The following is a 21143-nucleotide window of genomic DNA, read 5'->3' as shown; positions in this document are numbered from 1 at the left end:
CAGTAGCATACCTTTAGCAACTTACCTGAAGAACAAAAATAAAGATTATCGTGAAACTTTAAAATCTAATAGAAAAGGGTTGCCCAATGAAGTAAAGTCAAAGAAATTAGAGAAAGGAGAAGTAGTAGGAATGGTAAATAATGACAGAATACGTGTTATGAAATATAAAAACAAGAAAGATATATATATATATATGATTTCAACTTACCACGGTACAAATAAGAAACCCGTTGAAAAAAGAAGAAATGCAGGAGAGGCTGTTGAAAAGAAAAACCGAAAAGGAGAAACTATTTCAAAACCTGTAGTTATAAAAGAATATAACAGAATAAAAGGAGGAATTGATCTTTCGGATCAAATGATCTCATATTATAGTCGGGCCAGAAAGAGTGTAAAATGGTATTGAAAAGTCTTGTTTGAATGCTTAGAAATTGCTGTAGTGAATAGTTGGATTATCTATAACAAGTTTTACTCAAATAAAACAATCCAGCTAGCAGCATTTTCAAAAGCTGTTACGATGTCTCTGCTGGGTATAGCCGAAAAAAAGTTCTATAAATAAACCAATTAAAAAGGCCCACACATTACAAAATATACCAAGAAGAGAAAGCGGAAAACTCGTTCGGAGAAAGTGTCATTGTTGTTACACAAAAATCATATCGAAGGAAAATTGCAAAGAAGCAATGAAAAAATCTAAACAAGTCTCAACAGAATGTGTCGAATGTGACAAACCATTTTGCCTACCTTGTTTCAATGAATACCATAAATAATATTATGTAGTATATCGAATGAGAAATAAAAGCTAATTTACTTATATTTGTGCATTTTTTATATATTTAGTAACTCCACCATATTATTTCAGATAATTCACATTCTTGCGCTTTGTGAATCAGATGTGATGCACACTGAGTTGGAAGACAAACTATAACATGTTTAGATCGAAAAACTGAGTAAGTTTCAGACGTTTATCGTATTTAAAACTCCAGTAAGTGTGTATCACATGTGATGCACAAGCGTATAGAAAATACATCGTGTGTATCACATGTGATGCACGGGACAGGCAAAGGGTTAACCCTTTGCCTGTCCTTTTTAAAACGGGTGACAAATCGCTCCCATCCAATTATCATCCCATTGCAATTACTTCTATTCTTTCTAAAGTAATGGAGAAATCAATTAACTGCAAACTCTTCAACTACCTAGAAACCTTCCGTCTGATCAACAATCGCCAGTATGGATTGGTGATATTCTGGCTTGTGTTACCCATTTTTTGGACAAATTCAATGGAAAAGTTCAGTGAAACACAAGCTGATGCACTTGACATCTTAAAGGTCTTTGATCGTGTTTGGCATAAAGGTCTTCTAAACAAGTTTCTATCTTATGGTTTGCCAAATGTTTTTTGTAATTGGTTACCCAGTTAGGTTTCTCTCTGACCGCTCACTGAGGGTGATGGTAGGTGGCTCTCCTGGTTCTAACTTTTCCACTAATGCCAGTGTCCCCCAAGGTTCAGTTCTTTCCCCCACTCTTTTCCTCTTGCATTTTAATGACCTTCTTCCATTGACTGGAAATCCTATCCATAGTTTTGCTGATGACAGCACATTGCATTCCACTTTCCATTTTGAGAAACCTTGCCCTGTTCAATCAGCTTCAACTTCTCAAAAATCTGCTACCAATTCTTTAAATGCCAATCTTCAGGTAATTCTCCATGGGGAAAAGACAACTCAGTCCTGTCTTATATCTCGCAAAAAGGATTCTTCTGCTCACATATGCTCATCCTAGGTAACACTCAGATTTCTAGGCAAGATGATATATCTTGTTTGGGGATTACCCTGACTTCTAATCTCTTTTGGCAGAAGCACATTACAAATATTGCTTCCTCTGCATCAAAAAAATTTGGTTTTCTCTTTTGCTCTCGATGTTACTTTTCTTCCAAACAGCTGTTCACTCTGTACAAATCGCAAATCCACCCTACCATGGAATAGTGTTCCCACATCCGGGACAGTGCACCCAAAACCTCTCTCGGGCTTCTAGATTACATTAAGAAAATGGCAGTTAAGTTAATTAATGACTCATCTCTAACAGAGTCTCTCCACTCTCGGCCTCATAGACGTACTGGTTCTGATGCATGCCTTTTCTACAGATACTTCCATGGGCACTGTTCTTCTGAACTGGATTCTGTAATTCCCGCTCTCTCTTTCAAAACAGTCCGAAAACGTGCCGACAACATCCATTTATCATCCAACTTAAAACTCACAGAACAAACTTTTCATCTTCCTCATTAAACAAAAAAGATGATCCTGCAGTGCTTCTTTAACCAGTGCCTCCATTAATTTGCCTAGAACAGACGTTAAACTAACAGATCTGTAATTATTTGTGTCACCCTTTCATGCTCCTTTATTATAGCTAAGGGTTTGCTTACTTCCTTTGTTTCCTCCTTTAACATAACTAGATAGATCCTATCCACCCCAGGTACCTTTCTTATGTTTATCTTCAACAATTTCTCCTCCACTTTGTTCTGAGTTATTACAAAATCATTTAGCTCACTGCCAGAATTTAATACACCTCTGGCATCCCCCTCTGAATAACTCCTCATGTGTAAATGTAGATGCAAAATACTTATTCAGATTGTCAGCTACCTGAGCAGGATCATCAACAGTTGAACCATCAATACCAAGTGGACCAATCTGATTCATCCCTTTCCTTCTAGAGATTACATAAGTAAAGAACTCTTTGCTGCTTTTCTTCGCATCCTTTGCCAAAGATTTCTCATAATCTGCTTTTGCCTGCCTAACCTCCTTTGTGACTTCGTTACGGACCAGCTTATATCTACCATAGGCTTCTGTGTCACCTTTTAATTATTATATGTATCCCATCCATTTTTCTTCTCTACCATATGTCTCATTAGCTCTTTTGACATCCATTTAGGCCTAAACCGTGAACAATATTTCTTAATCAGTACAAAAAGCCTAGTAGCTTCGAAGATTAATTCTTTGAATGCTTTCCATTTAGAATTTTCTGTTGGTAACATCATCAGTTGGTCCCACTGTATAGAATTTAAAAACTGTCTCAGACCACCACAGTTACCTTTATGAAAGCAAAAACCCTTCCCTTTGCCCCTGATGGTAGTTACCTCTAGAGATTACATAAGTAAAGAACTCTTTGCTGCTTTTCTTCGCATCCTTTGCCAAAGATTTCTCATAATCTGCTTTTGCCTGCCTAACCTCCTTTGTGACTTCGTTACGGACCAGCTTATATCTACCATAGGCTTCTGTGTCACCTTTTAATTATTATATGTATCCCATCCATTTTTCTTCTCTACCATATGTCTCATTAGCTCTTTTGACATCCATTTAGGCCTAAACCGTGAACAATATTTCTTAATCAGTACAAAAAGCCTAGTAGCTTCGAAGATTAATTCTTTGAATGCTTTCCATTTAGAATTTTCTGTTGGTAACATCATCAGTTGGTCCCACTGTATAGAATTTAAAAACTGTCTCAGACCACCACAGTTACCTTTATGAAAGCAAAAACCCTTCCCTTTGCCCCTGATGGTAGTTACCTCTTTGAGTAAATCCCACATCAGCACACTATGATCACTGCCACTAGTGGTTTCGTTATCTACAGATTCTTAATGCATGAAGGTTCACTACTGATAATCAGATCAAGAGTGTTACACCCTCTAGTTGCCTCACAAACATGCTGCTGTAGAAAGCAATCCTCCAATAAATCCACAAAAGCTTTGCTATGTGTGAGTGACCAACCCACAAATTCTAGTCAATATCTGGGAAATTAAAATCCTCCATTATAAGACAATCTGATTTACTGGTTAACTCTATTCCTCTGTTCAGTTGTTCATTATACTCATCAGAGTCATTTGGCCTATAACACACTTCTACTCTCAATTTTCCCAGTGTTCATGTCACACCAAACTGACTCGACACTGCACTGCCTTAGATTTTATCTGTTTCTTAACTAGTAGCATAACCCTTCCTCCCTTCCTATCCTGTCTCATCCTCCTGTACGCATTGTACTCCCCAATTTCCAATTCTGCATTCCTTATATCTGTGTGACACCACATCTCTGATATTCCAACAATATCTGCTTTGGATGTTCTGACCAACACCTCAAGTTTATTTAACAAACTCCAAGCATTGGTGTATACGCAAGTATACATACACCTGTTCTTATTCTTAGCTACCCTAACACAAACCATGTATTTACTTGTTCCGCGATGACTCCCAGCATTCTCTGAAATCTCCCGCACCTTGTTTTCCAGTCTGCTGCTCATTCCAATAGAAGCAGTGCAAGAATCACTTTCACTTTTGCCAGCAGTTACTGTTAACCTATTAGTCCGTGTATCTCCCCAAGCTAGCAGTTTTTCGACCCATCTAACACTGTCTCGATAGCAACAGCAAATATTCTTGCGCCCTTTTTATTTAAGTGTATCCCATCCCTGTAGAAGCAGTCTCTCTTGTTAACAAACACAGACCAGGCTGAGAAAAATTCTACCCCTTGAGCCTTGCACAATCTGTCCAGTGCCGATTTGATCGACAAGGCTCTCATCATATATTCCCTCCTATCATGTCTGGGCAGAATTGCAGATACTTTCAAATTTAACCCTAACTGATGGCTGTTTTTCAACATTGATCTGTATTTGTTAAGTAATTCTACCGGTCCCCTACTCTTAATATCATTAGTGCCAAAGTGTACAACAATATCACATTTTGTTCCCTTAAAAGATGATATCCGCTCTATGTCATCAACCTTTGCTCCTGGCAGACATACCCTGGTCGTGTTCCACCTATCCTTCTTGCACAATATATTCCCCGTTTCTCTGACAACAGAATCACTGGCAACAACTAGATCCTGTGGGACCAATGCATTCTGCCTTGGGAATTGCCGCTGTGTTGCCTGATGTTCAAGTGCAAGCTGTGGCATTGATGGGCCCCTCAATTTAAATCCTTCTAGGGCATCTGCCCTATTCTTCAAGCTCTCATATAGGGCCATAACAATGCTGAGTTGGTGCCTGATATTCTCACACTCCTTACCTCGAGCACAAACAAAGAATTCTCCTTGGCAATATCATGTCCCATTCTTGAATTTTCCACAAGCATCAAACAAGCAGTACATTTCAAAAGGCTGTGATTCAGAGGACAACCTCCCCCTCCCCCCACTCAGTTCTCCCCTGAGCCACAGCACTCCCACTAGCTTGAGCCTTTTGCTTTACTGATCTGGTCTGAGGCATGATTTCAATTCAATTAAAAATATAACTAACTTATATTTCAATGCAGTCATAACACTATATAAATATATATAATTCAGTATCAAGTTTTATCTCCAACGTAGTTACGTTATATGAATTTCATATCTCCTACCAAGTTATACGTATTAAGTTGTAAAATTACATTTGTAAAATCTAAGTAGTTATAATAGATAATTTATCTATTGCCACCCACGTGGTTCGAACTCTCACGCTAGCTCTCTATGCCAAATCACCAATTCTAAAAGCTCTACGAATATTACTGTTGTACATTACGATCTATGCAACAAATTAAATTATTAAATCACGTAAGTAGTGCTATAATTTATAATCCTCTGCTGATAGTGATTACACTGCTACAAGTTTTGTAGAACTACTGGTATCTGCTACATCAATAACAATGGCGGCAGACTCGAATGCTACTGTTGATACAATGCTGGCAGAAATCAACTGTGGTTTCCATGCAATTACAAGGCCGAGTAAAGAATAAATGCAGCAATTTAACCAGAAAGTCACAAAAAACATACTATCCTACTAAAAATGTAAATCAAAAGCTATACAAAAACAATAATTTCAAATAAAAAAAATAAAGTCCACTTAGCAGCTTTGAACATGTCTGGCTCCCACTAGCCTCGTCTTATCCTGGCCACCTGGTCATGTCTGTGATTGTACTCTGTCTGTGTAATCAACCTGCACCTTGCAGTGATGTGCTGGATTCTTTCTGGGACAAGGTGGCATTGTCGACATGTGTCATCTATTACTCTGGGGTTCTTGGCGATGTATCAGCCAGGCAGGCCTTCATCTCCTTGTGTTCTAACTGGTGGGCCTGTATCATCCCCAGATTGTATGTCTTCTCCTCCATCATGGCTTCAATCTCTTCACCGACCTTCAATTGGTAGTTTCATGGATGTCCTTGATGCAATCCATGGCATTTGTACAGGCAAAATTGCATCCTGATGTCAGTGGTGAACTTTTCGGTGATCCGGAGTAGCTGTAGGAGTTGATTCCCAGTTGTGGCATAGAGTTTGACATCATCCATGTACATCAGGTGAGAGAGAGAGAGAGAGAGAGGGGGGGGGGGATGTGTACAGGTTCTTCTTTCCTTCTTTTTAGGATATATCCATACTTACTGTTATTGAGCATGATGGACAGTGGGTTGAGTTCTAGACAGAACCATAGTGAGTTCGGGGCATCCCCCTGGAAGATTCCTCTTCTAATAGGTATCAGTCTGGTTGCAATGTTCTTGACCTTGATGGTGGTCCCCCATTTTGCCATGGTTGCTTCTAGGAAGTGTGTCAGTGTCAAGCTGACGTAGATCTTCAGTGTCACTGTCAGCCAACTATGGTGCACAGAGTCAAAGGCCTTGCAGTAGTCAATGTAGGCCATTACAGGTTGCAGTGCTTCATATAGTCTTGCTCCATAACTGCAGCGTCAATGGCCTATTGCTCCTTGCATCCTCCATTCATCTACTTACATTCCTTCTGCTGCTCGGCCACGATAGTCTGGCTCTCCAAGTGGTCTGATATCTTCTTAGTTATACAGCTGGTCAGGATCTTGTACACTGTTGGGAGACAGATGATTGGTCTGTACTTTGCCAGGTTTGTGGTGTCTGTCTTTAGCCTTCAAGTAGGTGATTCCTTGAGTCAGAGACTGGGATTGTGTCAGAGTGCCTTATTATCTGGGTGAACTGTTCTGCTATGTGACTGTGTGTGAGGCTGAACTTCTTGTACCAGTAGTTGTGGCTGTTATCTATTCCTGGGATTCACCAGTTGTGAGACTTTTTGATTGACTGCTTTACATCTTCCTTCCAAATCTCCCATTATATCATCTCTTGTTATGGCTAAATTCTCTACTCCACAGGTTTCCCCAAAGTTCCTTGAGTCGATACGGGAGTCGTGGCTATTGCAGCTGAAGGGAAAGACCATCAAGCCCAACCAACTAGAAAATCTTGCTGATATACATTGTACCTTCTGAAATTTTATGTTGTATTTCTTTAGCACCTTAATGAAAGACATTTTTAATAAGTTTGTTTTTATTTTTATTCAGTTTTTGTCTAAGACATCACAAGTACTATGAAACAACTGTGCATAAGAGAGAACAACAATATTATCTTGCATTTATATTTTGCAATGTAGACTAGCTTATTCGACAGCTAATTCGTTAATGAAAATAAGCAGAAATTAATATATTTTTTTAAAAATTCCAATTTTATCGTACTTTTATTATTTTTTTGTGAAAAGAAATAATCTGGAGAAAAACTTTTTGAATTTCTGAAAAATTACAGAGGAACTCTGTCACCAACTACATTACAATAGGGAGACTGAAAAGAGGTCAAATCATTAAAAAAAAAATGGATTATCCAGCAGATGTCAGCTATGCTAACAACCTTGGTCACAGTGAACTACTTCAGTTTAATTTCATAAGTATTAACTGCATTTGTCATCGATCGTGGAGAGACTTTCTGCTCTCATTGAAGGTTACTCAGCACTTAGGCTTGGGCTTGTGTTCAACTTAAGAACACATACCAGTATCTACAGTTCTGCTTAAGTTTCTAATATCTTTTTAAATTGTATAGCATCACCTGAATAGGTGAATCTGTTATACGAGGAGCTACCCAAATGTTCCCGAAATTTGAACATTGCACGGGAACTACGTCTAGTACGGACTTGTGATGCTAGGTAACACTGCATGCATCCTTTGTGAATCAAGTGTGCCACATGGTGTCAGGTTGGATGGAGTCATTGAATATTTATGCGCAGTTCTTTGGGGGTGTGTTTTGCTTGTTTGTTTGTTTGTTATTTGGTTTTTAGGAGCATTAGCAACTAAGGCCATATTGCTCCGGGAATATGCGGTGGTTGTTCCCTGACCTTTCCGCATCCTCCGTATTTGGTGGTGACGGGCTCGAACCCCGGTCTAATCAAGAAGCGTGTGCTACGCACTGCTGCTCCTTCCCACCTGGCTACAGAGGCGCCTATGTGTGTTTTGCATAGTTTGCGATTGTTGCAATGGCTAATGTGAGAGAGCAATGTACTTGCATCGAATTTTGTTTCCTTCTTAACAAAACAGCAGCAGAAACCCATAAGAAGTTGAAACAAGCTTTTGGTGACAATGCTTTAGGCCAGAAGCAGACCTACTACCATGGTTAAATCATTTTAAAAACGGTTGAATGTCAGTTGATGATGACGATTGCTCTAGGCATCATTCATCGAGCACCACCCCGGAAAATGTCGCAAACGTTCAGGCGACAATCCGTGAAGACCACAGACGGATCATCCAGAACATTTGTGGCATTGTAGGACTATCATATGGCACGTGTCAGCAGATGTTGTCAGACGAGTTGAGCATGAGAAGGATTGTGGCCAAGTTTGTGCCATGGTTACTGAGTGAAGACTAAAAGCAGCATCGCATGGAAGTTAGCAGAAATCTTAAAGAACAAGTCAGGAGTGATCAAAACTTCCTTTCTACAGTCATCACTGGTAATGAGAGTTGGGTATATGGGTATGAGCCAGAAACCAAGCAACCCAGTGGAAAAGCCTATCTTCACCCAGACCGAAGAAAGCCCAACAAGTGAAGAGCAAAGTGAAGTCCATGCTGATCTGTCCAAAAAAACAGATCAGCATGGATTTCATCCCTCCTGCCCAGACCATCAATGCCAAGTTCTACTGTAATGTCCTGAGATGGTTAAGGGAAGCCATCAAGAGGAAATGTCCAGAGAAGTGGCACACAAATAACCGAGTCCTTCATCGTGACACATCTTTCGCTGTGGCACAGTTTTTGGCATCCAACAACATGACAATCATCTCCCCCCCCCCCTTATTCGCAAGATTTTAGTTCCCTGCAACTTCTTCCTCTTTCCAAAAATGAAAATCAAGTTGAAGGGTCGAAGATTTGACAGCACAGAGGATATTCAAACCGAATCACAGACAGTGTTGAACACAATGATGAAGAAAGACTTTCAGGATGCATTCAAATCATGGGAGAAGCGCTCGGATCGGTGTTTATGCTCTCAAGGGGACTACTTCGAAGGTGATGAATGAGACCCAGGGTGAGTCTAATTTATTTTTAAAATACATTTCAGGAACTTTTGGGTAGCAACTAGTATATTTAAAAATCTAAGACAATGCCAGAACAGCTCTTATTGGTTTCCCATCACCTGGCATGGGTCTCTATAAACAAACATATGCCGAACTGTGAATAATGTAATTTGTGAGACCTGCAATCACTGATCCAGTTTAAGTTATAAAAGGTTAAGTGGAATTCCTCCAGGTTCACTGCTGAGAGAGTGAACATTTATTTTCAATGTTGTAAGTGCACAACACTGAAATTTGAAGATACAATGATTGGGAGGATGATTAATGGTAACGGTCAGCTGACTGCCTTCAGAATGATTGGGGGGGAGTCATGTTGATGTTGTTGTTGTTTGGTTTTTAGGAGCATTAGCAACTAAGGCCATATTGCTCCGGGATATGCGGTGGTCATTCCCTGACCTTTCCGCATCCTCCGTATTTGGTGGTGAGGGGGGAGTCATGAATGGTCAAAATGACACTAACTTTTTTAATGCTACCATATGTAAAAGTCTACATTTTAGAAATAATTTGAGAATAACTTGCACACTGAGGAGAAGTGAAAGGAGTGCAAAGCTGAAGTGCATAAATGAAGACAGAGTTTTTGAAGACCTTATGGTGCAAGGACAACATAGCACACATGAGAGCAAGAGAGACTTGGGAGTTATGATACAATCAGACAGCAAGGTTATATGAAATGTAAGCAGCTAGAAGATGCAGTGCATCTTATCAATCATACCTTTAGATCTAGAAAGGAAAAGCTTACAGTCCCATTATACAAGCGAAACTGCAGAGATGGGAGAATTCCCAGGTGCCGTCTGACACAAACATACCTATACAGGCAGGCCTCGTTTAACGCGAGTTCGATTAACACGGTTTTCAGTTACCGCGATTGGAAAAAATGATACCACTTTTTACTTTACGCGATTCAAATTTCCAGTTAATGCGATCTTTTATTTCTGATAGTTGAAAAAGATTCGAATCGCGCACTAAATGTCTGACTGCCAATAAACAAGCGTTTGTCCGCTTCCCGCCTCAGTGTGTTCCATCAACTAAGTAGACGTGTTACTTGTTTGTCTCCACCTAATAAAGTCACGTGCAGACGTATTTAAAAATTCTAATTTTCTACCCCTGTTAATTATGGATAAAAGAAAGAGTGAAAACAACGTGATTGTAATAAAAAAAACGAAAAGTTATTACTTTAGCTGATAAACTTGAAGTTATTAAAAAACATGAACGTGGTGCAAACCATGCGAAAATCGTAAGAGATCTAGGATACAGTGAGTCTACCGTATACGAACTATCTTGAGCCGTAAGAACGAATATAAAGAGAAAGGTAAAGTTTCATCATCTTCTTTTGTCTTACAAAATACCAGAAACAGAACTCTAATAATGATTGAAATGGAAAGTCTTTTATCAATTTGGATAGAAGATTGCAATCAAAAAATAATTCCATTATCTAAGGACAATATTCAGAGCAAAGCTATTAACCTTTTTACTAAGCTCAAAGAAACAAAATATCAAGGGGAGACTGAAATGTTTGTTGCTAGTTCAGGGTGGTTTGGACGTTTCAAAAATCGAGCACGACTGCATAATGTTAAAGTAACAGGGGAAGCTGCTAGTGCTGATGAAGATGCTGCAGCCAAATTTCCTGCAGAATTGCAAAAAATCATTCAGGATGCTGAATACGACGATCGGCAAATATTTAATGTAGACGAAACGGGCGTATTTTGGAAACGGATGCCAACTAAAACTTATTTGGCTGCAAATGAAGCATCACAACCTGGGTATAAAGTCTCAAAAGATCGACTAACACTTTTATTAGGAGGTAACGCTGAAGGTGATTTTAAATTGAAACCCATGCTTGTGTACCGTGCACAAAATCCTAGGGCTTTAAAAGGATACAGCCATCGCACTCTTCCAGTCATTTTTCGTTCAAATAAAAAAGCATGGATGACCAAAGCCCTATTTGAAGACTGGTTTACGTCTTATTTCTGTCCAACAGTTGAAGCCTATTGCAAGAAAAATAATCTTACTTTTAAAGCTCTGTTGCTTTTAGATAATGCACCTGGACATCCTTCTGCACTTGGTGACTTAAATGAAAATGTGAAAGTTGTTTTTTTACTGGCGAATACGACTTCGTTATTGCAACCCATGGACCAGGGGACGATTGCAACTTTCAAGGCTTACTATCTCCGCAGAACCTTTGCACAGGCACTTGAAGCTATAACAGGAGATAATGCAATTTCTGTACCAGAATTTTGGAAAAAATATAACATACGATTGGCCATTGAAAACATTCATGCAGCATGGGAAGAAGTGACAGCCAGCAATATGAGAGCAGTTTGGAATCATCTTTTACCCCGCGCAAACGATTTTACTTGCTTCAAAGATGCAGTTCAAAAAGTTATTGAAGACATAACTAATATTGGTAATGAACTTGGTTTCAAAGGCTTGGATGCGGCTAACATTCGAGAATCACTGAATTCGCATTTAGAACAGCTAAGTGACAATGATCTCCTTCAAATAGAGCAACAGCGTGCGCACGAAGAAGCTGAAGAAAAAGAGTGTGAGCCAGATGAAAATGTTACCTCAAAGGAGATAACGGTAAAAGAACTAGGCGAAATCTTTCGTATCGCAGAGAACCTTAAACAAAAGGTAATGGATGTTGATCCTAACATCAAAAAAAGCATGTTATTTCGCCAGGGCCTAGAGAAGCTTGTTGTCGGCTATCGGAAATTGTATGATGAAAAAACGAAAGCCAAAACTGTTCAAACGACTGTGTTCAAATATTTCTGTAGCAAATAGTTAGTTTCTCCATTATATATTTTGAACAATAAACATTTAATTCTATAATTTTTATTATCTTTTACATGGCATGCAGTTAAAAAGTTATTTAAAAGTTATTTAAAAATTCTTTATGGACATTCCAGAAGGTCAAGTACCAATTATAATTTTTCCTATTGGTTATGATATTCGATTAACGCGTTTCCGTTTTGCGCGATGTGCTCGCGGGACGAATTAATCGCGTTAATCGAGGCCCGCCTGTACAATGATTTGATTTGATTTGGTAGTTGTTGGCGCATCGGCTTCTGTGGCCATATTGCACCTCCCAAGGTTTTTGCAGTACTTTGATCCAAGCCCGAGGCGGGAATCGAACCCGCGACCTTTGGGTTGCCGGGCAGGTACTTTACCCACTCGGCTAGCCCGGTCGGCTACCTATACAAGTGAAACTATATCTGATGAGACCACATCTGAAACTGTTCAGGTCTAGAGGCTGCATATACAGAAAGACAGCATCCTGAAAGGGCCAAAGACAATTAGTTTGGTAAGAATAGCAAAGATACATTCAATGAGAAGGGAGACACTGAAGATGTTGATTACAGCTTATAAACTGGGTTTTGGTGAGGGGGGAAGCTGATTTTGGCATATAAAGCAATGAGGTGGGGAGACTGAACAATGATGGAATTTTCACATTAAAAAGGTTTAAACTAGAGGACTTAAGTACAAAAGACTGAATTTGGAAGCACGATGTCAGTTACTAGAATAAACTTCCTCCTTTGGGTAGTTGGAGCTGAAAGTCTGACAAATTTTCGAGGACAGCTAGATTAGTATCTTCTAGAAGTGAAAACAGTATGAGAAAAGTGAATATAAGTTGTATAGACAAGTTTTTTCTTATTTACTATTGCCACACAGCATATATCATCTCTCAAATTGCCATCCTTTCCAATTCAAAGCAATACTAGTTCTTGTCTATTTTTTTTTTCTATTTCTCACCAATACAAGCAGTCCCACATTCTTATGTTCACAAATCCGGTTGTCATTAATGACCAGTATTTTATATATCAATTTAGAAGCAGGTGAGAACTGCAAGTTTGTTGTTTTATAATCACTATAGGCTGCATCTTGGCAAAGAGTGGAATGATTTTCAACAAAGTTATAGAGACACAAACTATCAACAACACTTATCCATTTGTATTTGATTGGGAGGGGGGGAGGGAAATATACACTCGAAGGCTGTTCATTCATGAAAACATTATGTTGTTTATCATAAGTGCTTTGTTCATATACAATGGTTGAAGTCAGAAACTGATAATTCACAGTGGCCCAGCAATTTATCAGTTCTTGATAAGTCTTGCTTTGATACACCTGTAATAATTAATTTATATTATATCTTTTATATATCTATTAATCTATATATCATTTATAATTAATGTATTAATAAAAGTCAATCACTTAGAAAAATTTAAAATCTTTTAATTTTCAGGGTTTAATTATCAATGGACCATCCGATAAGAGAGAATGAATTTGATTGATATCAGCTGATTTGTAAGTTAGCTTTATATGAATTATAATGGCTGTTGTAGAATACCTTTTTTAGTATGGTGTTTTTCTTTGCAATTACCTGATGACCAAATTTTGCAGGTGGCACCTGTATTTTGAACAAATAAATCTGTTGAGGCTGTGTTCCTGGAAAATCTAGCATAATGTGAACATACTTTTATATACACGTAACGTGCTTATATAAATTTGGGATAAATTCTAGGCAGACCTAAAGAAAAAACTTGTGGGGGTAGAATAATAAATAACACGACAAAACTGTACATTTAAAAAAAAAAAAAATATATGCATATACCAGAATCTCAGACTGTCCTTACAGCAGCCACAAACACACACAAAGAGAGGCATATTCCTCCACCTTAAGAGATCCTCTTGGAGAGTTGATCCTCTCCAAAACCTTACCACTAAAAACCCTATATACAGACAGATACCATAATTTAGGCTCTACAAAGGAGACTTTTCAATTTGATTTTGATTTTATTGGAGCAAAAACGTCCTTTTCAATACGAGCCACCGATAACATTAACCGCAACAAAGGAATTCTGATTTGAAAACAGCACATACACATCTTTAAGAATAGAGTCCTAACTCAAATTAAAAATAAGTTTAAACTTCTTAACCACAACAAACCTTCCAGTCAAATAACCCCCCCCCCCACAACTAAGAAGTAGACTACGAACTACATCAATTCCTACCAACCACCCTAGAAACAGAAGATCTTAACTGGTAATATTTTCCAACAGTATTGGTTAGATTATAATTTTGTTCATTTATTTAATTTTGTCTTATTCTATTCCATTTTAAACAATTTTTATTTTTATTTCTATTTATTCATTTTTTATCACATATCCTTAAATGCATATCAACATCCCCCATTACCCATTAAGCCAATACCTCCAGTAATGATACCCTGAGGGAACACACAAACCCTGGGATTGAGACAATAAAAGATAATCCCTTACTCATTTCCTGGTAATGAGATTAAGTAACCCAAAGTATATATATGTTTCACCCATAAACAAATCAACAAGTTCTTGTGACTGAAGTGATGGTGATATTGCAAAGACAGCTGATAAGTGTTTAAGTATTATTGTTATTTACTACATAAAAAATTTAAAATAAAATTCTTCGAATTAGATCTAAGTTTGACTTACTAAAACTTTTAATTCTACTAAAATAAAATTAAAAGAATTCCATAATAATAACCCGTAGTTAACTGTTTTTGCAGTCACTGAAGAAGTGATAAGAAAATACCACAAAATGTTTGACCACATTATCTACATATTTCCAATTTGGAAATACACATAATAATACCAACGTGGTTTGGAGAGCTTTATTTTCATCAACCACAAATTACAATTGATATAACTGCTACTATAGCCTCAAATTTGTTATAGACTGATATAAAATGATTATGCATTTTATTGAAGAAAATAAATTAAAGAAAAGCTTTGAAAATGGTACCATTAACAAAGTGTATTCTGTCCCTTTTTACTCTTTGTGCATTCCCAAACCACCTGGCCAGTAGAAACTTGACTGTTGATTGAAAATAGTCAAGGGTGACAAGTTTTGTTAAATCTATGCTGAATGTAGCATTTACATCCAATTCATACAGGTTAAATTTGGATTCATCAAAGAATGTTACAGGCTAGGTATTCCATGTCAAGTGGCCAAGGGGTCCCTGCTCGACCATCTTCAATTTTGTTGAAACTTGGTGTGGATGTTTAAACAGGTTTCAAATGAAGCTGTGAAAAATTACAGTTCAAAATATAGTCTATTTGAGCCACCAGCACCGTTTTTTTTTGTGGAGGTCACTTGTGTTATGCGGAATAAATCACAAAAAAATTTTCAAAAGTTTTAAGTGTTACTGTTGCACAATGGTGAGAGGTAGTGCTCTGAAACTTGATATACCTAGTTAACTTTTGGCAGAGAATGCAAAACATTTGGTGCCCAGGCTCAAAAACCTTCACATTTTTTACAATGTGGTCTAAAACAGGCACCAAAAATTTGTCGTGACAAATTTAAGCAAGAATTTTTAGTCATAACTTTGAAATAAAAACTTTTGAAATATATACTTTGAAATATGAACTTTGAAATATATACTACTTCTTTGGACATTCCACTTACCAACTGCATGAATTCAGCTTAACTAAATATGTGCTCTTATACTTGTTTTCTGGCTGAGATATTTTTCTTCAAAGATTGACTCAAAATTTGAAAGTCAAATTTTACCTATTTTAAGGGACACATATCGTAATGTGGGACACCTTCAATTCTTTTGTTTTTGCCACCTCTGAAAAAAAGAGCAGAGTTTCAGCTACAAGGATCATGGTTTATCTGTTTTGTGTCTTTGCACTTAAGGCCTTAAAATTAAGCCTAAGCATCAAGTAGTTTTGTGCCGTATTGTTATTTTGTGAGATCTCTTTTGTTGCAGAACATCCTTAATCTTGCCTAATGTTCATAATAATCTAGAAATAGAGTATATTCTAAAATTTTGGAATATTCCAGAAAAATATACCCAAGAATTATAGAATATTCTAGAATTCTGAAATATTCTAGAAAAATATAACCAAGAATTATAGAATATGCTAGAATTCTGGAATATTCTAGAATTCCAAAAAAAACTTATGAGCATTCTAGAACTCTGGACTATTCTAGAATCATACAAAAAAAGGATAAATAGCTGATATTTGAACCATGCTGTTATTAATGTGTTTTATCTTCATGATGAACAGTTTATTTTGTTCTATTTTTTATTGTTTGACTGTAACAAAGTTAATTAAGTTTTCATTGCTTGCAGAAACGTCCACTTATTAGTCAGCATGAAAGCCACGGAATCAGAAGATTTTGCTGGAGATAAGCTGGACTCATGCACCATCAGTCAGATGGATAATTCTAAATGTCATGTGCTGTCCTATACATGCAAAACTGGGTTAAAATTATTTAAAGAATTTGAAGAACAACAGCTGATAGGTCGACGTTGTGGATTAAAACTGGGTGAAGAAGACAATTTGTCTACATCATGAAGCTTTGCTTTTGACAAAATTTGAATTTTTGCAGCATTCATGTTGCAATCCTTTCCAGAAGAAAAATCATATGGTAAAAAAAAGTTTACAACCAATTGATTTGTCAATGGCAGACTACCTGAAAGATCTAACAAAGGTAGACATAAAACCAGGCCAGAAGCTGTGCCCATCATGCCAAAAAGAGTCTAACAGCGAAAAGGCAGCAACAGGAACATCAACTTCATCTGGATCAGACCATAATGACAAAATGCATGTGACTGAAAGCTTGAACAGAAGTTTGATGGCTATTGGTATTTCTCCTCTGAAATTTCAACAAATAGCTAAGAGAGACTCACAAGGCTATGCCAAAAGGAAGGCAAGTCAAGTACAAGATGTATACTTGACTTGTAAAATTGTATCTATTGGCAGCATTGATCCAAATGACATCACGGAGCCAAGTGCAAGTGATCAGTGTGGAAACTGCTTAGATTACAAGGAGCTGCTGAAAGAATTGAGAGAAAAGTTGATGGTATCAAGTCATTCAGAAATACTTCAAATATTAACACTAGCTCCAGTTAGCTGGTCCATAAAGAAAACAATGGAAGAGTTTAGTATCTCAGAAAGAATGGTCAAGAAAGCTAGAAAACTTAAAGCAGAAGAAGGAATCTAGAAAACTTAAAGCAGAAGAAGGAATCTAGAAAACTTAAAGCAGAAGAATGGCCATACCTGGAAAAAAGCTTTCTGAGCAAGTAAAGCAAAAGGTGATGGAATTTTTTGAAGATGACGAATTTAGATGGATATGCCCTGGAAAGAAAGATTACATTTCCATTAGAAACGTAGATGGAATAAAAATGCAAATACAAAAGCGACTACTACTCAGCAACTTGAAGGAAATGTTTATAACTTATCGAGATATAAATGGATCTGACATTGGATTTTCTAAATTTTGTGAACTTCGACCCAAGTGGTGTGTCACAGTTGGTACACTAGGAACACATTCTGAATCTGTATGCACAATCCATCAAAATGTCAAGTTAATGGTAGCAGCAAGTCCTGTTGAATGTGATTACAAGTTTGTGATAAAACAGTCTGTGATTTGGAGTCAAAAAATTGTATGCTTCATCGGTGCAAAAAATGTCCAGGAACAGATGAATTAAAAAAAAATTTCTAGAGAATATTTTTGAAAACAATGAACCAGAAGATATTATTGAATTCAAGCAATGGATACACACTGACAGAGATACATTGGACACAAAGCAATTAACAACAGAAGATTTTATTGAAGAGTTGAGTACAAAGATATTTAACCTTTCCTGTCATCACTACATTAAACATCAAAGCTACCATTTGAAGTCAACAAAGGAAAGCCTAATGACAGGAGAATTGGTCATCTTGATGAATTTTGCAGAAAATTATTCATTTGTTGTGCAAGATGCTGTTCAAGGGTTCCACTGGGAGAATAGCCAGGCTACATTGCATCCATTTGTCATTTATTACAAGGATGATGAACTTCAGAATATAAGCTTCTGCTTAATCAGTGACTACCTTCGACATGACACAATTGCTGTGCATTTTTTTTCTAACCAACTTAATTGAATATTTGAAGAGTTTCATGACAGAGATCAGGCACATTTACTACTTCAGTGATGGTTCTGCAGCTCAATACAAGAATTTCAAGAATTTTATTAACTTGTGTCATCATCAGAAGAATTTTGATATCAGTGCTGAATGGCATTTCTTTGGCACTAGCCGTGGCAAGTCACCATGTGATTGGTGGAACAATAAAACGATTGGCAGCACGTGCAAGTCTCCAATGCTCAATTGAAAACCAAATCCTGACACCAAGAAACATGTTTGAATTTTGTGACAAGCATGTGACTGGAATAAAATTTGGTTTTGTTTCTAAAAAGGAAATTGAGCAAGTAAGGCCATTTCAAGAGGAAAGATTCATAGACAGCCATACTATTGCTGGAACAAGAGAAAATCATCACTTAATTCATATTGATGCAAGACAGATTCATGTTTGCAGAGTATGAAATGACACACCATCATTTGTAGCTCATGTAGATCAGATTAGTGAAACCAATATTCAATATGTGCCAACTGTTACTTTACAACCTGGCCAATACATTGCCTGTATTTATGACAATAATTGGTGGATTGGAAATATTTGTGAAATTTCATTTGAAGAACATGATGTATTGGTAAATTTCATGCATCCTCATGGAGCAGCTCACTCATTTCACTGGCCTGCTAGACAAAATGTCTACTGGATTCCTGAACAACAAATTATTGCCAATCTTTCAGCTCCAAAAACAACAAATTATTGCCAATCTTTCAGCTCCAAAAACAACAACAAGACAATAATATAGCTTGCCTGAAGTAGTAATATCAACCATCAATGAAAAATTCCAGTCCATTATGAAGCAGTGATTCAATATCTTCACACTCACTTGCTTATTTCAAATTGTATTGTGTTTTAAATAAATTTTGTTGCAGTTATAACTTCTTTCAAGCTTAGAAACCAATAGAGCATCATCTTTATGAATCTATATGCAATTTGCACCCACATTGTAAAAAATACAGATCTTTTTGTGCATTGGCAACATATCCTTTCTCCTTAAACCAAAGGGCAGAGTAATTGCAGAAAATTTCACTCATGTAAATGCAATAGTTCTGTCCTTATTGAGATGTGAAACTTCACCATCAAATAAGTATGCAAATATTATGTGGAAAATATAAAACATTTAAAGCCTTTTTTTTAGGCCTTAAGTAGCAAGACAAACTGAAAAACCATGATTCTTGTTGCTTAAAACCTGCTCTTTCCAATGGTTACAAAAACAAGAGAATTGAAGGTGTCCCACATTAAGATATTTGCTCCTAAAGATAGGTCAAATTTTGACTTTCAAATTTTGAGTCTATCTTTGAAGGAAAATATTTCAACCAGCAAACAAGTATAAGAGCACATATTTAGTTAGGCTGAATTCATGCAGATGTTAAATGGAATGCCCAAAGAAGAAGGCACTAAAGGTTTTTATTTCAAAGTTATGACTTTCAAAAATCTTGCTTAAATTTGTCGCGACAAATTTTTGGTGCATTGTAAAAAATATGAAGGTTTTTGAGCCCGGACACCAAAAGTTTTGCATTTTCTGCCAAAAGTTAACTAGGTATACCATGTTTCAGAGCAACTACCTCTCAATGTTGTACAACAGTAACACTTAAAACTTTGAAAATTTTTTGTGATTTGCTCCATGTAACACAAGTGACCTCCACTAAAAAGGTGCTGGTGCCTCAAGAATACTATATTTTGAACTGAATTTTTGCACAGCTTCTTTGGAAACCTGTTTAAACATCTACATCAAGTTTCAACAAAATTGAAGGTGGTCGAGCAGTGACCATCTTCAAAATTAGGCCACTTGACATCGAATCACCCAGATTCTGATTGATTCCCATTGCTCAATTGTCCAATAGCACAAATTAGTAATTTTTCCCTCATGGATTTTGTCATAAGGGCTTCTCATGAAGTTGACATGCTTTCAGAACACTCATCACAAGTCTTCATCATAATATCAGTGATACAGCTCTGTCACTTGCATCTACTCCAGTATTTTCTTCCACATGGATTTTAGGTCTGTAGAACTTGTATGGCAATCATGTAGGCATAGATACTTTAAAACTGAAGTACTGCAGTAATTTTCAGTTTTAGTCTGGTTCCAGATTTTCTTTTGACATATCTGGTCTCATGTTTCTTTTTAAATAACATTGACATAGACTGGTTACAGCCAACTTTTGCAGACCTGTCATTGTTCTTGTTGGGGAAGCAAGCCCTCCCTAACAAGAACAAGAATTATGCTTTTCTTCCTTGGAGTTAACTACGTGCATAGCATACTTCTGCTGAACAGTAAATGAAGAGAAACAACAGCAGATGGATGTTTAATATTATCTAATTGTAATACTCTAATGTTACAAAATAATAACATATCACACTAGTTTTACAGGACAATGTAAGTGTCTTGAGATGACATACCTATAGAGGGAGGGCTTTTCTAGTCAACGAAACATTGTATATAGATTACAAAAGCCTTTTGTGCTTCAAACTTGTACTTTCCATAAACTGTATTAATCATAGGAAACATTAATTCCTACTTTCTTTGTTTGTTATTTGGTTTTTAGGAGCATTAGCAACTAAGGCCATATTGCTCTGGGAATATGCGGTGGTCATTCCCTGACCTTTCCGCATCCTCCGTATTTGGTGGTGACGGGCTCGAACCCCAGTCTAATCAAGAAGCGTATGCTACGCACTGCTGCTCCTTCCCACCTGGCTACAGAGGCGACCTCCTACTTTGTTTTGTTAGCATTATTCATGAGTAAAGGCCCCACTGGACTCCGCTGTGGGATCTTCTAGTTAATCAAATGTACTTCACTTGGGTTTATTAAAGACCATCATTATCTAAATTCTTATCAAGTTTGAGAGTTTTTCAA

At 37.1% G+C, this 21143-nt stretch overlaps 1 protein-coding gene across 4 annotated transcripts in view; it reads right to left on the bottom strand.

Annotated features, from left to right (window-relative positions):
- Nucleotides 1-21143, bottom strand: part of Atg17 (autophagy-related 17) — a 648565-nt gene that overhangs the window by 494041 nt on the left and 133381 nt on the right. The gene's annotated exons all lie outside the window — the stretch shown is intronic.

This window comes from Mastigoproctus giganteus, chromosome 4, assembly GCF_048544385.1.
Source record: "Mastigoproctus giganteus isolate SK-2022 chromosome 4, ASM4854438v1, whole genome shotgun sequence".
Taxonomy (NCBI): domain Eukaryota; kingdom Metazoa; phylum Arthropoda; class Arachnida; order Uropygi; family Thelyphonidae; genus Mastigoproctus; species Mastigoproctus giganteus.
This window is presented reverse-complemented; position numbering and strand designations above follow the sequence as displayed.